Here is a 10,138-nt window from a genome sequence, read left to right as displayed (position 1 = left end):
CTTAAGGTAAAATTGTGGCACTCCGCCTAAAAATAAATAGATAAATAGAAATTAATGGAAGAAAGGATAAATGGAATGAAAAAAAAAACAAGTGGAAAAAAATCGCTATTTCGCCTTATTAACTTTTTTTCGTAGTAACAGGAAATAAAAAAACGAGTTGCATGTTTTAACTCTTAATAGCGGTGTTGATTGATTTTCATAAATCACTGACCGAAAATAGAAAAGGCCACTTATTTTTCTCTATCAGTGTCTCGAACAAGTATTGCATAAACATGTTTTTCATATCTTACAAGCTATCACTTTAGGTCAAGGAGTTAACAAAGGCTTATTACACAATAAATTGCATCTAAAACACATGCACTAACTTGAGCAAGATAACTATTCGTGTGAACGCATTAAAAGGTTATAATAAACATCTATATCAGATTGATATCTACTGTGTTACATTTATAAAGTAGTCAATAATGATAATGTACACGGAATTGTGTCAATAGGACACAATGTCCCACTCCCACTATATTTCCATATTCAGTGGATCGTGAGTTCGCGGACCAAAATATTAGTTTGTCTAAAATTTAAATAGCTCGCATCATAATGGAAACTTTCATTCAGTACCCAAGAAAAGAACAGAGTTCCAATGTCAACCGCGTTGCATATATTTTATCTGTTCATGGTCCAATGGCAATACCTGAACTTTTTATAAATATATTAGGGAAATGAAGGCTTGAGAGAAAATGCAATGCAATTTCCGATATAATTTATATTTCCAAGGGGCATAACTCTTTTAAAAATAATTGATCAGCACTGATTTTTGAACTTGTCCAATACACTGTTGATATAATTCATATACATCTGACAACAATTGTACACATTAGAGCGATTACGATGCAGTTTTCCATGTAATTAATATTTCCAAGGGGCATAACTCTTTTAAAAATAACTGATCGGCACTGATTTTCGAACATGTCCGAGGCATTGTTGATACAAATCTATGATATAAGTTTCATAAAAATCTGGCAAGAATTGAGCACATCAGAGCGCTCACAAGGCAACTTTCCATATCATTAATATTTCCAAGGGGCATAACTCTTTAAAAAAAATTGATCGGCACTGATTCTCGAACTTGTCCGAGACATTATTGATATAAATCTATAATATAAAGTTCATAAAAACCTGGCAAGAATTGTACACATGAGAGCGCTAACGATGCAATTTTAAATATAATCAATGTTTCCAAGAGTTATAACTCTATTTAAAAATAGTTCATCAGCACTTATTTTCGAACACATCCAAGACATTGCTGATATAAACCTACAATATCAGTTTCATAAAAATCTGGCAAGAATTGTACAAATGAGAGCACTAACGATGCAATTTTTCATATAATTAATGTTTCCAAGGGGCATAACTCTATTAAAAATGGTTCATCGGCACTGATTTTCAAATTCGTCAGAGACATCGCTGATATAAATCTATGATATAAGTTTCATAAAAATCTGGCAAGAATTGTACACGTGAGAGCTCTTACGAAACAGGATGAACAGACGGACGGACGGATGCCCGATATTTCTATGTCCCCCGCAACTCGTTGCGCTGGTGACAAAAACTTTTAACACGAGACGGGACGAATAGACAGACAGACGGACGGACGGACGGACACACAGGCCAGAAACATAGTGCCTTCCCGTGCTATGTAAGACAGGACATATAAATGATAATTGCAAGAATGGTCACGCAGAAATCCTTTTCTGCTACAGTATCTCATTTTCGTAATCGTGTTCAAACTGAATAATATGTCGAAAGTCTATGCGCCAAACTTAAAACTGGATATTTTGATTATGCAATAAACACACACATATTTATAACAAATAGGAATCACATATTTACTGAACCATGGAATTCATGTCAAGGTTAAGAAGACAGAGAATAAATCAAAAGGTCAAAATACAGATGACTTGTTTTTCATAGTAAACAATACAATTCTTTAAAGGTGCATCAAATTCATGTTCAACGATTTGAATCAAATCCACATATTTGATTTATAACATACTAAAACGTATATCCAAATTATAAAAAGTCTTAAATAAACAAATAATAATGCATGGACTCGATAATATGAATCAGCATTTCATGTGCATTTTTTTTCCAGACGTCATCTAATTAATCACCGAGATGACCTCCGAAGATTGCCGACGGTCATGTAACCTGATATAAACATAACTATGAATATAAATAGATAGCGACCACGTGCAATTGGATTTTTCTAGGTCTGCTTGATTTCATACTGTAGTATAAAAGTATGTTTATCAACTTTATTACCTGTATACGACTGAATTTTTGTGGATCGAATCAGTCAACCAAATGGTTCATCTTTGTTTCACTTTCAATGTTGACATTCTTTTCTTTTTAATAGCTGAATATATGCGTGACCCATATCCAGCTAAGGGGTTAAATTGAAGGTCACATGAATACGAATTAAATGAGTTCGAATTATTCCCTCGCAAGTGAATAATTCATCAGCGATGTTTATTATCTTATTTTGACAAAATTGAACCAAATTGGCTGTTAAAAGCGAATTATTATTTCACTATTTCACTTTCATTAATGATTGAACTAAACAAATCATATTTATTTATTTTGTATATCTCGTAGCTAATGCCCCTTTAAACCAGCAATATAAGGGCGTCAGAGTGGAGATTATAGAATAGAGAATAATGGCTCAAACAATTAAAGAATCGAGTTGAAAAGGCAAACAAAAATGAAAAAGAGAATAATGGCGTGATAAAATATAGAGAATAGAAAATAATCGGCAAAAATAAAAAGAACTTAGAAAAATTGTAGGAAAATAAACAATGTAAAAACAAAGGCAGAAAATCTCCTAAAAAGGGACAGAAATGAAGCCCCACCTCTTACAGCCCTAGACACCTCATAAAATTAAAATCACAATCAAGTGTCCATTTCTTAATGGTCATCTCGGTATGAATAGTAGCCCTGAAAAACTTATATTGTAACCAACATTTTACAAGAAGTTTAAGGTAAGATGATCACGGTAAGAATCTGCTTACCCTTACAGAGAACCTGAGATCAGCCCCAGTTTTAGGAGGGGTTCGTGTTGCACAGTCTTTAGTTTCCTCTGTTGTGTTTTGTGTGCTTTTGTTTGTCTTTTGATCTTTTTTTTCCCCATGGCGTTGTCAGTTTATTTTCGACTTTTGAGTTTGAAGGTCCCTTTGGTATCTTTCGCCTCGCTCTTATATTTCTTTCAAAACTACGAAAATTCAACAGATTAAAGATTTGTGTTTGGCAAATTTATAGGATTCAATGGAGCCTGAGAATGAGGTTAATTTTAAATTCTACTGGTCAAAGAAATAGGCATGACATTTATACAGATTGTCTTAATTTCACCTTTGTAAAAAACACATAACTGTTACACATTAACCTAGATTTTTTACGAAAAATGAACTGGGAAAATGAGGCCAAGGACATCTAAAATAATGCGGGCTTCGATAAAACACAGGATATCAAAGGAACAACAAGTTTACTGCTCTTAATCTTGATAGCTGCTGTAAAATCATTTTGTGTCATGACTGATGACATGCATTCCATGAGTTTACATTTGCAGAGTGTGTCTCTTGTGCTCAAGATGAAGGCCGTACACGTGCTTGAGAAGTGGTCTCCCATATTTGTACAGATATTACTTATTTGTTCGTGAGTTTGTGTTGTAACTTCACGAATGTGAGTTAGATAACTTGACAAGAATAAGGTATAAATAGAGTATATACGTTTCTAGACTAAATGACTATTTCGGTAACCATGGAGCCCGAAAGAGAAAAACAAAAATTTTGCTGCGTCTCGTGGTTCATTTAATGTTTTTATTGTTCACGTGATTTAAAATGATATTGTCGGTCAAAATAAAATCTTTTCGTTATATTTGTTTGTCCTTTATACCATGTAAATCCTGCATATGCAGCGTTGTCGACATACAGTAAGAAATTCCACTTAAAATGCTAGTTTTTTTTTAACCTGTAATGAGATTCTCTCTGTTGAAGGTCTTATTGGTACTTTGAAATGAGAAACAGCAATGACAGCGCTGGTCCTTTACTTTAAATGTAGTAAAGAACGTTCTGTGATCCTTCTTATATCTAGTTACTGTAGTGCTATTCGTCGTTACCACTTTATAAATTTTTATATACATGTTTTTGAAGGAAATTATTGGGGAAGACGTAATTCAAAATTAATTTATGATAAAATCCTTACAAAAAATTAAAACTCTTTGAAAAATTCAAAATCATAACAGTTACATATAGTTACACAGAGGATCATCACCGTATGCTTGTAAAAATAAGGAAGATATAACTGATGCTGAAATGTCAATAAAAACACTTGACAGTATATTAAGTATGAAAAATAAGGAGATGAGCCAAATTAATTAGATAACTAACCACTAGAGACAAAATGACTTGGGTTAAAGCAACTACAGGTCACCATACGACCGTCAACAAAAAGCAAAAACAATACCGTATAGTCAGCTATCAGAGGCCCCGACATGACAAAATGTAATATATTTCAAACGAGAAAACCAGAGGCCTGATTTATGACTAAAAAAAAAAAAAGAAAGACAGCAACCAAAAACAACCACTGAACTACATTTTGTATGTTCTTTTTTTTATACCAAGACTAAAGTTACCTATATATATATATTTATAGATAAACGGTGACAACTGCTGGGGGTATTTATCGATGATGAGTTTTATAGATCATCGATTGACAGAGACAAGCGTGAAAGCAAAAATAAAAAAGGCGTTCATATTTATCTGATGTTACAACAATGAAAACAGCATATATCATGAGGGTCTGGGTGGGTGAAATAAAATAAAGAAAACAAAAAATTGAGCCAAAAAAAATATAAGAAAAAAATAAATAATAGGGTTCTAAAATATAAAGCATACTGAAGAAAATGGGGGCGGGGGATTGCCAAAAATTACAGAAAAGAAGACCCCGCCTCTTATCCAAAGTCTCAATATATCTCCTGTGTGTATTAAAATGTGCGATTACGCTACAGCCAGTCTTACAAATCATCGACCAAGTTCGAACGAAACGGATTAGTTTTACCAATGATTCGCCTTCATCGACAGACAAAATAAAAACGTATAAAAATTTCCCAATCAAAGACATGAAAGTTGAAAATTGACTTTGCCTTTGAAACAACAAACAACAATAACAGAAACCAAAAAACAGAATTTTGAAATAAAATATGAGAAGATAGCTTTTATAATTGAAGAAAACAAAAAGAAAAATGCTGTCAACGAACTTGTTTTCTTGCTTCAAGTAAAAATTGAAAATTACATTAACATTTCGTTGGAAGTACTTGATAAATTGCATGCTTATATATTGGTGATTTCGAATCTGTTCAAAGTTTTGATTTTTCTACCATATATACCAGTTTGCCGCATAATCTTATTAATTCACACGCCTAATTAAATGGGCATTTAAAAAGTCAGAATACGAATATATATGTTGTAACTCTTTTAGGTCATTTTTTAGTAACAACAGACAAAAGGACTATGTCAATTGGACCTGCTTTGATACGAATACTGCCCGGCCTTGAATTTTTACTAGATAACATTTTTGTTCGCTATGGAGATTCCGTATACCGTCAAGTTATCGGAATTCCAGTGTGGACTAACTATGCACCACTTATTGCGGACCTGTTTCTGTATTGTTATGAGTTGCAATTTATGACTAAAATCAGCAAAGACTCATCGAAACACCATCTGATACAAAAATTTAATAAAACTATTAGATATTTGGATGATATATTGGCTCTCAATAATGACGACTTGAGTATGTACACTAATGAGATTTATCCTGCTGAACTGACTTTAAATAAAGCTAATACTAACAATGAACTCTGCCCTTTCCTGGATCTTGATATCTATATCTTTATCGGGAAGCTTAATACCAAAATTTATGATAAAAGAGATGATTTTTCATTTCCTTTTGTTAATTATCATGTTCCCTTGTCACTATCTTATGGTGTTTATATATCTCAACGTGTTCGATTCGCTCGTGTATGTAACAACGTATTTGATTTTAACGAAAGAAACCTCTGCATTACTGAAAAATTATTACACCAGGGTTTTCGATATCACAAACTAGTCAAAGCATTTATTAAATTGTATCATCGGTACAAGGACATCATTCGTAAATATAAATAAACAATTAAACATGCAGACATCTTATACGTTCAGGTATTTCACATCCATTTTTTATGGTAATATTCTATACAAAGCACAAAAATGCCGACATTCACCTCAAACGCTAACCAAACCTTTAAACAGACTTATTCAGAAGGGATATAGTTACGATACTGTTGTCAGATCATTAGAGATGGCATATTTTGGTATTAATATTGATTCACTCATGGAGTTTTTGCATCGGAAATAAACACATTAATTCTAAAATCAGTTGTTGGCATGATACGGGTTATTTTCTCCTCATATATTTTATGATGGTATGATACTAAACCCCTAACGGGAGAGATTGTGCTTAATTTTCATATGATGAAGATATCATCTTTCAATCAGTTTAATTGAGGTCTGGAGCTGGCATGTCAGTAACTGCTAGTAGTCCTTTGTTAATTTATGTATCATTGTCATTTTGCTTAGTTTCTTTTGTTACCTATTCTGACATCAGACTCGTACTTCTTTTAAACTGAGTTTTACAGTGCGTATTGCTGTGTGTTTGTTTATTCTACATTGGTGGAATACATTCTATAGGTGGAGGGTTGAGATCTCACAAAACATGTTTAACCCAGTCGCATTTTTGCGCCTGTCCCAAGTCAGGAGCCCCTGGCCTTTGTTAGTCTTTTATAAATTTTGACTTGGATGGAGGGTTGTCTCATTGGCACTCATACCACATCTTCTTATATCTATTGTATGTTTTTTTAATTTTAGTTCATTTATATGTTTTGGAGTTTAGTGTGACGTCCATTTTCATTGAACTAGTTCACATTTTTGTTTAGGGGCCAGCTGAAGCCCGACTCCGGGTGCGGGATTTTCTCGCTGTGTTGAAGACCGGCCATTGGTGGCCTTCGGCTGTTTTCTGCTCTTTGGTCGGATTGTTGTCTCTTTGACACATTCCCCAATTCTATTCTCGATCAATCACTTATTTTTCTTCATTCAAATAAACAGTCTTACACAATAATTGTCATTCTGTCTCATAACTTGCAGATTTAAGCTAAGAACTAGATCGATTGTGTACTGTTATTTTACAATTCAAGATGGCGGTATACAGTTAATCTACCTTGAATACACACAAAGTTCTTTGTCATATGATTAATTGAAATTTATAGTATTTGATGGATTAACATAATAACAAGATTCTCCGTCCCCAATATGTTCAATTTGCCACATTTGATAAGTGAAATGTTCCTCAGCTTGAATTCTATGATACACTTCAAACAATTTTAGAGTGCAACTGACTTCTTCTGAATCAAATTCTGAAAGAATGTTTTTGCTGACATTTTTTTTTATTGTATCTATTATATTTATTTACAAAAAATCTAACGTAAATTTTAACCCATTTTAAGATCTCATACGTGTATCAGTTATAGTGTGTCTTTCTACATGTATGTTGTGATGTTACACTATTGTTTCAGATAAGGGTGAAGGTTTGGTAACATTAAAACGTTTAAACCCGCTGCAATTGTTTGCACCTGTCTTCAGTCAGGAATCTGATGTTCGGTAGTTGTCGTTTGTTGATGTGGTTCATAAGTGTTTCTCGTTTCTCGTTTTTTATATAGATTAGACCGTTGGTTTTCCCGTTTGAACGGTTTTATACTAGTAATTTTTGGGGCCCTTTATAGCTTGCTGTTCGGTTTGAGCCAATGCTCCGTGTTGAAGACCGTGCTTTGACCTATAATGGTTTACTTTTATAAATTTTGACTTGGATGGAGATTTGTCTCATTGGCACTCATACCACATCTTCTTATATCTATGAAAAGAAGGAGATATGGTCTGATTGCCAATGAGACAACTATCTACCAAAGTTCAAATGAAGTTGATGTAAGCAATTATAGACAACCGTACCGCCTTCAACAATGAGAAAACCCCATACAGTATAGTCGGCTATAAAAGGCGTGAAAAATGTGAAACAATTATGTATTAAAGTATGAAACAACACGCAGCTTCAATCATAGGTGCATCGTGTATATCAAATTCTGCACATGGATGGTTTATTTTCTGCAAAAAAATCTCTCACGAGCAATTCTTGGTTATGCAAAGAAAACATCTTGCAAGGTTTGAAAATGTATGTGGTGTTTGTAATTTGATACAACCAATTTCTAAAATGTAGACGAAAACATTTTTGCCAAGAAGTCCATGTGCTTTAAGAAAGATAACTCCGACAATTTCTTGTAATTTCTTTCAGAGAAGTAAGCTGGAATGGGACTTGATTCCATTACAAGGAAAAAAATCAGAACGCACAATGTTAAAAAAAAATGTTTTTGCAACTTGTAGGCTAAATTATAAATATTTGGTCAAAAATTCCGTTTCATTTTTCAATACCGATATTGAACTTTTTGATTTTTACCTAAAATGAAGACTTTGAATAAGTACACATATCAAAAATTAATAAAAAAAAAACAAAGGAAAAGTAATACCAAAAAGAAAAGCCGAAAAATTACAAGTGGTTGGCGTTGGTTGCTGTTCTTGTGTGTTTTTTTGTTTGTTGACCTAGCATAAATCTGGCAAATGGTTTTTTTTCTGAATTGTTTCACATTTTTGCATGCCTCGGTTGTTTATGAGCTAACTGTATGGTATGGTTAATGCTTATTGTTGAAGGCCGTACGATGACCTAAAATTTTGGTCTCTGGTGGATAGTTGTCGCGTTTGTAAGAAGACGTGATATGATTGCCAATAAGACAACTCTGCACCAGAGACCAAATGACATAGAAGTTAACAACTATAAGTCATCGCACGGCCTTCAACAATGAGCAAAACCTATATATCGCCTTTAGATACCACATATCCTTAATTAACAAAAATCATTAAAAAGTAAGAAGTATTCTGCATACATCCTTTTTGACCAGAGACATATGAGAGAGTAAGAGGAGTATTACAAAAATTAATACGTATACTTAAAAAGTCTGAATTGAACTTTCAATTATCCCAGTACGAAACAAAGAGTGTTCATTTATTATGATTTTTTTTTTGCAACAAAGTGAAGCTTGAATCGTTATGTCATACGTTTTTGAAAAAAGCACTGGTCTTAAATGAATACAGATGCAATTACAATTATCCTTAAGTTACCTCTTTCATGCATATTCAGAGCGATTGATCATTTATATATTTACCAGGTACAACACATACTTGTATATCTATGGAATCAACGGAAAATAACAGTCACGCATTGTAGTGGTTCACATTTATAGAATACACGGAAATTAGCAATAAGTAGCTGCGTACTTCAATAATCACAATTCATGTTTCATTTACGTTTAGTCTCTGTAAATCTTAATATACATGTTTAAAATGTTAAGTGCAAACCTATTTGCAAACAATAGCAAAAGAGGTTGGACCGAAGTTATTACAACATTATTAACGATCTCTTTATTTTACACAACTGATCATGCACGAATATGGTCTATTATTCGTATTTTTTTGTGACTTAAATATAGTACCATGATTTTACTAACTTTAAAAATTTAAATAACCCATTCAGTACCGTATCATGTTAAGCAGAAATTCTTATCCTTTTCGGAATAACTGAGTTACTGCCTTTTCTCTTCCGGGACAACTTAATGTCCTTTTTCTTTTTATACTCACATTGTTCTTTGCTTCCGGTAATAGTAACTATTGTTATTCATATCTTGATTTGCATTTATTCCCTCATCATATTTTCAAACTTCCCTCCTTCACTTTCACTGGTACATAATAATGTGTCGATGGTTGCTTCACGTCCAGTGGCAAATACTTCATACATGTTGAGGACCGAAACACGTGATTAGTTTAGGCAGTATATAATTTTGAAAAATCTGAATATTAGATTGACTACAGTCAAGGTAAATTTTACAGCTATTGGATCGAAAACCGGATGCTTTTGGAAATGCAAGAAATTAACAAATGACCTCCTTCTTCGA

This window comes from Mytilus californianus, unplaced genomic scaffold (genome assembly GCF_021869535.1).
Source record: "Mytilus californianus isolate M0D057914Y unplaced genomic scaffold, xbMytCali1.0.p SCAF_9, whole genome shotgun sequence".
In the NCBI taxonomy this organism is placed as follows: Eukaryota; Metazoa; Mollusca; class Bivalvia; order Mytilida; family Mytilidae; genus Mytilus; species Mytilus californianus.
Note: the sequence above shows the minus strand (reverse complement) of the source record.